Below are 11,020 nucleotides of genomic sequence, written 5' to 3'. Positions count from 1 at the left end.
ATGTCCCCTGAAAGCATGGTCCCCAGACCTCCCATCCCTGCTACTCTGTCTCTCAAAGTATTTGATTGTATTGAGGAAACTTCTTAGCTTTGGTTTAGTCCAGTTGTGCTGACTTCCCCTGTAGTGCCGGCACTGCTTTCTTGATGGTATGAGGCTCCCGCAGGTCTCTGCTCACTTCTCTCTTTTATATCTCAAAAGAGATGGGATTAAGACACTATCCAATCTTGAAGACCTCATCAGTATAACCTCATCATAGTGATACAGTTTACAACATATAAGGAAATCATATATAACCTCATTATAGTTAGAGTTAACAACACATAAGGAAATCACATCAGATTACACAATTATACAATACTGGGAATCATGACCTAGCCAAGTTGATACACACATTTTTTGAGGGACACAATTCAATCCATGACAATGATCAACGGTGTTACACTGGGCTTTTGTTACAAGATGAGGTCTGTGTATGCTCACTTCCCCATCAACATTGTCATTCAAGAGGGTAGGTCTTTTGTTGAAATCCGAAGCTTCTTGGGTGAAAAATATATCCATAGCAATCAGATGAGGCCAGGTGTTTATTCAGTATCTCAAGCCCAGAAAGATGAGTTAATTCTTAAAGGAAATGACATTGAACTGGTATCAATTCGGCAAGCCACAATAGTTAAAAACAAGGCTATCTGAAAATTTGGGGATAGTATCTATGTCTCTGAAAAAAGGACCATTCAACAGGCTGATGAGTATGATCTAAGAGTGGTCCAGCTACGGTAACAAGGTCACATGACTCCTAAGACCTACAGGTAATATTTTTAAGATGCAATAAAATCCACCTATTCAAAAAATGTACGCCTAACGAAATTAATCAGTCACAAAAGGACAAATATTGTATGAAACCACTGTTATAAGAACTCAAGAAAAGGTTTAAACACAGAAGAAAGCATTCTTTGATGGTTACAAGGGTGGGAAGGGAGGGAGAGGGAGGGGAATTCACTAACTAGATAGTAGACAAAGTTTATCTTCAGTGAAGGGAAGGACAACACACACTACAGGGGAAGTCAGCACAACTGGACCAAAGAAAAGCTAAGAAGTTTCCTGAACACATCCAAACACTTTAAGGGGCAGAGAAGCTAGGGCTACGGCTTCGGGACCATAGTTTCGGGGGACATCTAGGTCAATCGGTGTAACAAACTTTATTAAGAAAATGTTCAGCATCCCATTTTGGTGAGTGGCATCTGGGGTCTTAAAAGCTTGTGAGCGGCCACCTAAGATGCATCAGTTGGTCCCAAACCACTTGGAGCAAAGCAGAATGAAGAACACCAAAGACATAAGAAAAATATTAGCCCAAGAGACTAAAGATCCACATAAACCAGAGACTCTACCAGTCTGAGACCAGAACTAGATGGTGCCCAGCTACCACTAATGACCGCCCTGATCAGGAACACAACAGAGAGTCCTGGACGGAGCAGGAAAAAAGTGCGAAGCAGAACTCAAATTCACATAAAAAGACCAGACTTAACGGTCTGACAGAGACTGAAAGAACCTCTGAAATATGGCCCCTGGACACTCTGTTAACCCAGAACTAAAACCATTCCCAAAGTCCATTCTTCAGACAAAGATTAGACAGGACTATAAAACAAAAAATAATACACATGAGGAGTGTGCTTATTTCAATCAGATACACAAGACCAAATGGGCGGCTCTTGTCTGGAGGCAGGATGAGAAGGCAGGAAGGGACAGGAACTGGTTGAATGGACACAGGGAACCCAGGGTAGAAAGGAGGAGTGTGCTGTCACATTGTGGGGACTGCAACTAATGTCACAAAACAATATGTGTATAAATTTTTATATGAGAAATTAACTTGAGCTGTAAACTTTCACCTAAAGCACAATAATACAAAAAAATGAAAAGAAATATAAGTACTACACAATTAAAATTTTCTTACATCAACCCTGGATCAGTGGCTGAATGAGACCTTTATCTTCTAATTCAAGGTCATTAAGCAAGAAAGCATATTAAAAACCAATAAAGAAAGGATAGTAGTGATAGTTGAGAAACATGACGAACATAATTAATATCACTGGATTGTACTGTTCAAATGGCAAATGTTTTGTTATATATATTTTTATCACAATTAAAAAAAAAAAAAAAGGAAGAGAGGTCATCAGCACTGAAAAAAAGTCCAAGTCTTCCATCCATATGTTCACTGGATTCAATGAAAACTATGAAAAGAACTGCTGAATACAGCATTATAGAAGCAAGCCTGACTGTGCAACCCTTACAACTACCCATTAACAGGTACCTATGAATAACAGAAGGGCAGTTACAATGACACTGTCCTTTTCTATAGCAGTATAAACCCAAACAATCAATAAGAACAGCTTTTGGGTCATCAACCTCTCTGAATCAAAGAATGCAATCTGAAGCAATGAGATGCCGTCTTAGACTGTCAGATTGGCATTATTTTTTAATTAATAATAGCCTATACTCCTGATGTTATGGAGAAGAAGTAGGCGGGAATACAAATTTGCCCAATGTTTTTAGAGGACAATTTAGCAGTATCTCAATATTTTAAACTGCATTCTCTTCTAACCAGAATATCTACTTCTGGGTGTCTCTCTGAAAGAAATACTTAATAAAGGGCATAAAGATGTATGCACAAGGATATTTACCACAGCATTACTTTTAATAGCAAAACTAATTGCTATTAATAGCAATCAGTCACTAAAATAATAAAGTAGGTCTGAATGTAGGGAAACAAACGGAAGGAAACAGTTAACAGCAAGCAAGGAGGTGGCTCAAACCTTCTGCCTGGGATTCCCTGTGTGATACCAGACCTCCTTGCAAACGTGCTAATGGTTTTCTATAGATAACACAGTCCCTCCTTTAAAAATGTCAGGATATACCTGTTCTGTCTTAATTGCTTTTTGTAAATAATTCTGGAATTTATGGATTTATCGGGTATGGCCAGCTGGAAAATGGGAGATAATGTCACAGACATTTTCTGTTTGTGTAACTAATCGAGTGTAAAACTGGGGATTTCCATCAGAACTTTCCTACTAATCCAAAACAAAAAATGCATGCTAAGGTTGAATTTTAAAACTGTAGTCAAAGACTGTCAGAAATACATTCATAAACGATTTTATGTGAATCCATATGCAACTAGGTATTTTAAGCATGTTGATAATGTGACCTAATATGGAAGAAAGAAGAAGAACTGGTGGTGCAAGTGGTTAAGCACTCAGCCACTAACTGAAAGTTTGGTGGTTTGAACCCACCAGCCACTCCACAGGAGAAAGACGTAACAGTCTGCTTCCGTAAAGATTTACAGCATTGGAAACACTATGGGGCAATTCTACTCTGTCCTACAGGGTCAATATCAGTAGGAACCGACTTGACAGCAATGGGTTTGGTCTTTGGTGGAAGAAAGGGACACTTCTGGAAGCTGCGTCTGCTGGCTTGGCTTCTCCAGGAAAGAATGCTTGTCTCTGCCAGGCTACTGTAGATAGCTTATGACTCATTAGTAAAGTTTGTGTTGGTTAAGATCTCTCATTCATGTGAGGATGCTTTGACAGTTAAACCTTGTTTGTTAACACAGGAAAGTTATCCAATATATACAGTTGAATGGGAGAAAAGCAAGTTTCAGAATATGTATGTATTTTCTCATTTTTGTAAGAAAAAAATGTATCTGCATGTGTGTTTGTGTATAGGTTTCTAGAAAGAGATTTAGAAAGATACAGTCCATTTAGTAACAATGATTACTTCTAGAAAGTAGAAGAGAGGATGGAGAGATAAAATTAGACTTTTCACTTTACAGATTTCAGTGACACTTGAATTTTATTTAAAAAGCATGTATTAATCTTATAATTTAAAAAATAATAAAAGCAACAAAAAGGTGATGGGTAAGATAACCTAATGATAGCAAGAGAGATACAGAGCAAGAGAATGGTAACACAATGCAATTAGACTGTAAGACATATACATATGACAGCAGAAGTGTGCACCACATGCCAAGAGAAATCATGAAGTGAGAGTGACTAACCCTGCCTAGGAAAGCTTAGGAACACTAATCTGAGAACACATTAGAAACCTCCCTCTTAATAAAAGAAAAAGAATGGGAATGAGCATTCCACTAAACGTGGGGTGACTGTTCATCCTGATTTGCCCAAACAGTCCCAGTTTACCTAGCATTGTTAATAGTACTCCATTTGTTCTCAAAAGTGTCCTGGTTTGAAGGACATATAGGGCTAACACTAGGTCAGTGGTTCTCAAACATCAGCTTGCATCAGAATCACCTAAACCACACCAAACCCAACCCATTACTGTCAAGTGGATTCCAACTCATAGCAACCCGATAGGGTTTCCAAGGCTGTAAATCTTCACGGTAGCATACTGCCACATCTTTCTCCAGCAGAGCCACTGGAGGTTTCAAACCGCCGACCTTTGGGTAAGCAGTCAAGCGCTTTAACCACTGCATCACCAGGGCTCCTTCAGAATCACCTGGAAGGCTTAAAACACAGATTGTTGGGCCCTAAACCAAAACCAAACCAAACCAAACCTATTTCCGTGGAGTCATTTGCGACCTATATCGACCCTAAAGGACAGGGAAGAACTGACATAGGGCTTCCAAGGCTGTAAATCTTTACGGAAGCAGCTGACCACATCTTTCTCCGCAGAGCAGCTAGTGGGTTCAAACTGCTGACTTTAAGGTTGCGGTCGAGCACTTTAACCACTGCGCCACCAGGGCTTTCTGATTCAGAGGTCTGGGTTGGGCCATGAAAATTTGCATCTCTAACAAGTTCCCGTGTGATCCTGATGCTGCTGGCCCAGAGATGACAATTTGAGAACCACTGCACACAGGTATAGAAGCACACGGCTTGCTGTGAAAATAGTAACCAGCTCTGTTGTTGCTGTTAGTTACCACTGATTCTGACTCATGCCACCCCACGTATCATAGAGTAGAACTGCTCCATAGGGTTTTCTTAGCTGTAATCTTAACGGAAGCAGATCACCAGGACTTTTCTTCCATGGTACCACTGGCTGGGTTCGAACTGCCAATCTTTAGGCTAGCAGTTGAGCACAAACCGTTTGCACCACCTTGGGACCTACATGGCCCAATGTATGGTCTCTAGAAGTAACAGAAAGGGTGGAAGAGTAGTTTAGATCGGTGTTACTCCAAGTGTGTACTGCAAACTTGATGCCTGGCCTACAAAGAGATAACTACCGAAATTGAGAATAAGCATTTAGAAACCTTCATAGCAATATGGCAGAGTAATGTTAATGTCTGTTACATTTAGTAATAAAAAATCTGACCTTACATTTTATATCTTTTCTAAATTTCATTTTCTAATAGTTTACAAAAATATCGGTCCCTGAAAGACTGGGGGGAAAAAATCTGACGTTTCATCACAGATAGTTTGAGAAGCATGGGTTTAGATAGGCTACTTTAAGAGGGTACTTGTAAATAATGTTAGGTAGACTAGTCTTTATCCTGTAGGCAACGGGAAGTAATTAAAGGTTTTTAAGTAGGGAAGTATTGAGTCCAGATTTCTATTTTGAAAAGGTAATTCTGATAATGGTATAGATTAGTAAGTCTCCCAACTTTTTTAAACACATATTCCCATCAGTGAAAATATGCTGACTACTCACCACAATGTATTTTTTATAAGCATGTATTACTGAACTAATATGCCATGTACATTAAAAAATACATATATAAAACAGAAACTTCATGACAGTGAAGTAAAAACTAAAAAATAAAGTCTTACTATCATCGTCCTACTCCCAACTGATCTCCCGGTACATTTTGGAAAACATGGTGATAGAGTATCTCAGTGGGAAAAAAACAAAACCAGTTGCCATTGAGTTGATTCCAACACGTAGCAACCCCACGTGCATCAGAATAGGATTATCTTCACAGCTGTGATCTTTCAGAGAAACAGATCACCAGGCCTTTCTTCTGAGGCATCTCTAGGTGAACTCGAATGGCAAACCTTTCAGTTAGTAGCTGAGTGCTTAACCACTTGTACCACCCAGGGACTCCACCCACTGGAAAGGGGTGGGAGCTCCTCCCAACGGAAAGTGAGGGGTACTTAAAAACTGGTTGGCCAGCCAACACTCTGACTCATATTTAACAAAAGCTAAACAATGTTCACAAACCAGACCTGGAAAATAACTACAATTCCATAGTGTTAGATAATATCTAGGGAAGGGGACTAAAACCCTAAGAGCACATGAGGAAAGAAAGGGAAGTAACACAAGTAACTCTTACCACTGGATACCTAGCATGTAGCACTCAGGCTAAATGTAAACTTATGTCTCTTAGAGTATGGTCATAGGCAATCTTCAGCCAAACAAGTTTTACCTACTTAGCTAGGCTAAGCAACTATGATGCTGCAAGCTATGCCACTAGTATTTCAAATACCAGGAGTGTCACCCACAGTGGAGAAGTTTCAGTGGAGCTTTCAGACTAAGACTAGGAAGAAAAACCTGGTGATCTACTTCCAAAAATTAGCCAATGAAAATTCTATGGATCACAACAGAATACTTTCCAATATAATGCTGGAAGATAAGCCCCCTCGGCTGGAAGGCACCCAAAATACACAGTGACCACAACAATGGACTCAAGTTATACAAACAATCATGAAGATGGCACAGGACTCGGCAACCTTTCTTTCTGCTGTACATGGGGTCACCATTAGTCAGAGCTGACTCAACAGCAACAGGAAGAAAAACTAACCCAGCTTACAGCAAGGAATTTCAAGTGTTTAAACATGGTAAAGCTGAGTTTAATTTGTCACAGCCTACCTACAATCGATCGGTCATAGCCTAGACATTAAAGTGCCATGGCATGCCACTGCCCTCATGTTGCTCATGTTGTACAGTCTCCAGAGACTGAGAAGTTTATTATGCTCAGCAGCTTCCACTCCATCATTTATCCAGAGAGTTTATGCCATGAATTTTTCATGTCTGGTTCATTGTATGATTTGATTGAAGGAAATTATTAAAACATTGTGGCTTTTTTTTTTTTATACACATGTCCTTAGCCATCACCTATTAATGGAATATTTGAAAAAAGCTGATGCAGTGGTAGAAATTTAATTTAATTTAAATTTCTAGGTGGAGGAAACTTATTGAAAAGCCTTATTAACATCCTCAGATCAAGAATTTAGGAGAATTAAGGACCCTGAGGAACACACTTTTCAGACTCCCAGCAGCTCACAAGAATATATCTTGCCACTGATTTAACAAGACATCTGATACTTCTATCTTGAAAATTTGGGAGAAAAACATCACTGGCAATTGGTTTAAGAAAGTATAGGCATTCAGCCTCTAACTGTGCATGTGAATTGGGCAGATCACAATTAGACTGCACATAACTCCCCAATATGAATTCCCCAGATCTCAATGGAATCAGCAAGTTTGAAGAATCAAAGAGTTATCAAGTGTAAATGAAGTCATGATTTCAGAAGTTATTTAAAAACTAAAGTCCACGAATGGCTTTAAGTTTCTATTGCTTCCTGCAGAGAGCAAAGCTCAAGATGTGTCTAATTATCAAGCCTTTGCCCCCAAAGCTCAGCATTTATGAGCTACCGATTAAATGGAAAGAAACTCTCCAAGCCAAAGATCAATGGTGGCTCTCCACCTGGACTCCAAATACATTTGTCGCCATGCAAATGTAGATGCAAAACAGGGTGCCAGCCTTGCCTTTTTATCAAATGACCAAGGTGTTTTGTAACCCCCTATATTTTTTGTACGCTATATATCTGGCTGAGGAGCCATGGTGCTGGAATGGTCAAGCACTCTGCTACTGATCGAAAGGCCAGCAGGTTCAAACTCACCAGAGGTTCCACAGGAGAAAAGACCTGGTGATCTGCTCCCTTAAAGATTACAGCCTAGGAAACCCTATGGGGCAGTTCTACTCTGTCATACAGGGTCATTTTGAGTCAGAATCAACTCGACGGAACACAAGACAACATATATTTGGATGCTGTCAAAGTTCTATATTCCTGGAATTTGGAAAGAGATACATAAATCCCAAAACCAACTTGACATTTTGGGCTATTTGCCTAAGACGTAGGCAATAACTGATGCTGAACATTCAGGACACTGTTGAAATCAAAGCTAAAAGATAACATGTTAAAACTCAGAATCAGAACTGAAAATTCAGTCAGTTCCCTAGAATAATTAAATTAGCTAAAGACAAATTTTCTCATTGAACTATTCAAAATTAATCAGTGATTATCAATACTCCACCTGTAACCTGGTTGGCTTTGTGGTTTGTATTCCTGTTGGTGGCAATTTTCTTTGATGAAGAACACAAAAATTTGGGCAACTGTCGTACTTAAGGATCTCTGATTGTGTGGCCAGTCCCCTGCTGAAAAGACCTGGGCACTTATACTCTTCAGTAATGATTAGTTTCCACCACATATATTTTGTTCCATTTTCCCCACACTGCAGTCTGTGTGTCCTAAACTTCGCTACAGAAATTATGCTCATACCATTTTTGGAATGCTTGTGATAGACAAAACAAGTACATCACCCTTCTTCCTTCCGGCCTTTTTCCAAAAACCACTCATTTGCCACTAAAATTAATCAACTACTTTGTTGGTGTCATTCAGTAGTAAAATTCTCACCTTCGATGCGGGAGACCCAAGTTCAATTCCCAGCCAATGCACCTCAAGCACAGCCACCACCCATCTGTCAATGGAGCTTGCATGTTGCCAGGATACTGAACAGTTCAGCGGAGTTTCTAGCTTAGAGGAACTAAGAAGAAAAGCCTGGTGATCTACTTTTGGAAAAATCATCCATGAAAATACTACGGATCACAGTGGTCTGATCCGCAACCGTTCAGTGGGATGGAGAAGGACCCACCACTGTTTCATTCCATTGTACATGGAGTCGCCATGAGTTGGGGGCCCACTTGACGGCAGTTATCAACAACATACCTTTTAACAAAGTAATTATCAGAGTAAAAACACTCACTAACTTGAGTTTCTTCTAATAAAAATAGTACAGGAGGCGGGGCCAAGATGGCAGAGTAGTCAGATGCTTCCTGTGGACCCTCTTACAACAAAGACCCAAAAAAACAAATGATTCAATTATATATGGCAATCTAGGGGCCCTGAACATCAAAGGCAGAGTTAAGGAACCGGACTGAGCGGCAGGGGGAGGCAGAGACGGTTCGGAAGCAGCGAGAAGTTGCCAGACCTGACCTGGCAAGAGCCTGAGCTTCTTCAGGCCTGATCAGCTTGGTGGTGAGCGGTGAGGCAGGAAAGCATCAGTGCTCAGGAGGCATATTCCACACTGGGAGAGACCCAGCACCAGAGTCTACACGGCCACCCAGAAGGAGTGAGAAGCATTGCTTACGGCCTACTGTGCTGAACAAAAACACCCCCACCCCCCACCCAGGGAGAAACCTCTCTCCCATTTACATCCCCACTCCCTGCTTTGCACTGAGTTCCAGACCAGCTTCAGCAATTGCCGAGTGCCCTGGGCCGGAAGTAGGATCCGTCATACACCCTGAACCATTCTCCCGGCCTTGGAGAGTGAACAAATTAACCAACAGGAAAAAATAAACTGCCAGCTCCACTAAGCCAGGAACCCAGGGTAGGCACAGCTCCTTTGCCTAGGCACAGGCAAAAGAGATCCGTGGACTTTGAGTGCCTTACCCCCTGCATAGACTTGTGAAGGCCCATCTCAACAGAGTAGGTCCTCATTACTGCAGTACAACAGGGTATATACCGGAACTCTAACTTCAACTGTTTCCGCTGTGAACTGGCAGGTTCTTGACATTTGACCCTGTTCTGCCCATTAAGCAGGGTCTTCACCTACCCACATCAGGGGCCTAAGGACTGGTAGCTCCACAAATGCCACCTAGCCACCTGCAAGAAGGGCCCATGAATAAGAGGTACACCCCAGTCCTTACAGCCAACAGCACTGGGAGCTCACAGTGCAGCGGCAAAACCCACCCACCTACGTGCTCTAGGCAACAGGGACATGCCTTCCTTCTGGACACTCGGGGGTGGCCGTCAGCCCCCTGCTTCACTCAGAGTATGTCCCCTTGCTGCAGCCAGACGTTTGTGCCTACACCAATCACCCATGCCAGTCTAGGGCTGTAAGTGAGAGCCTATACTACACACTTGGTGGCTATTGACCTGGGCACCTGAGCTGAATCCATACAGGAGAAGTGGGCAGACTCCTAAGCTCACATACCTAGTAACAGATCTAACCACCTGGTGGCAGGACATTAGAGCTTCAAAGTTGCCAATAACCAAACTACCTCATTCGAGCAGCCTATTTGGGCATATCAAAACAAAACAACAAGCAAGGACACAGTAAGCAAACATAAAATAAATAAATATAATAACTTACTGATGGCTCAGAGACAACAGTCAATATCAAATCACATAAACAGGCAATCCACGATGGCTTCAACAAGCTCCCAAAATAAAGAATCTAGAAATTTTCCAAAGGAGGAAAATTTATGGGAATTACCAGAGGCAGAATACAAAAGATTAATATACAGAACTCTTGAAGAAATCAGGAAGGAAATTAAGCAAAACGCAGGACACACAACAGAGGAAATTAAAAAGATTAGAGAAGAACATAATGACAAATTTAACAGGTTGCAAGAATACATAGAGAGACAGCAATCAAAAATCCAGAAGATAAACAATAAAATTTCAGAATTAGACAACTCAATAGAAAGTCATAGGAGCAGAATTGATGCAATGGAAGTCAGAATTAGTGAGACTGAAGATAAAGAACTTGACACCAACTTATCTGAGGAAAAATCAGATAAAAGGATTTTAAAAAATAAAGAAACCCTAAGAATTATATGGGACTCCATCAAGCAGAATAACCTACAAGCGATTGGAGTACCAGAACGGGGTTGGTGGGGGAGATAACAGAAAATACAGAGAGAATTGTTGAAGATTTGTTGGCAAAAAACTTCCCTGATATCGTGAAAGATGACAAGATATCTATCCAAGATGCTCATCAAACCCCACATAAGGTA

General features: G+C 40.9%; 1 protein-coding gene and 1 pseudogene across 1 annotated transcript in view; one reads left to right on the top strand and one right to left on the bottom strand.

Moving 5' to 3' along the window:
* The window catches only part of LOC105756227 (60S ribosomal protein L9-like), a 2,147-nt pseudogene extending 1,258 nt beyond the window's left edge, over nt 1-889 (top strand).
* The window catches only part of PATJ (PATJ crumbs cell polarity complex component), a 431,680-nt gene that overhangs the window by 379,503 nt on the left and 41,157 nt on the right, over nt 1-11,020 (bottom strand). The gene's annotated exons all lie outside the window — the stretch shown is intronic.

Source organism: Trichechus manatus, unplaced genomic scaffold (assembly GCF_000243295.1).
Source record: "Trichechus manatus latirostris isolate Lorelei unplaced genomic scaffold, TriManLat1.0 scaffold00003, whole genome shotgun sequence".
NCBI classification, from domain to species: Eukaryota; Metazoa; Chordata; class Mammalia; order Sirenia; family Trichechidae; genus Trichechus; species Trichechus manatus.
Note: the sequence above shows the minus strand (reverse complement) of the source record. Positions and strands in the feature narration are given on the sequence as shown.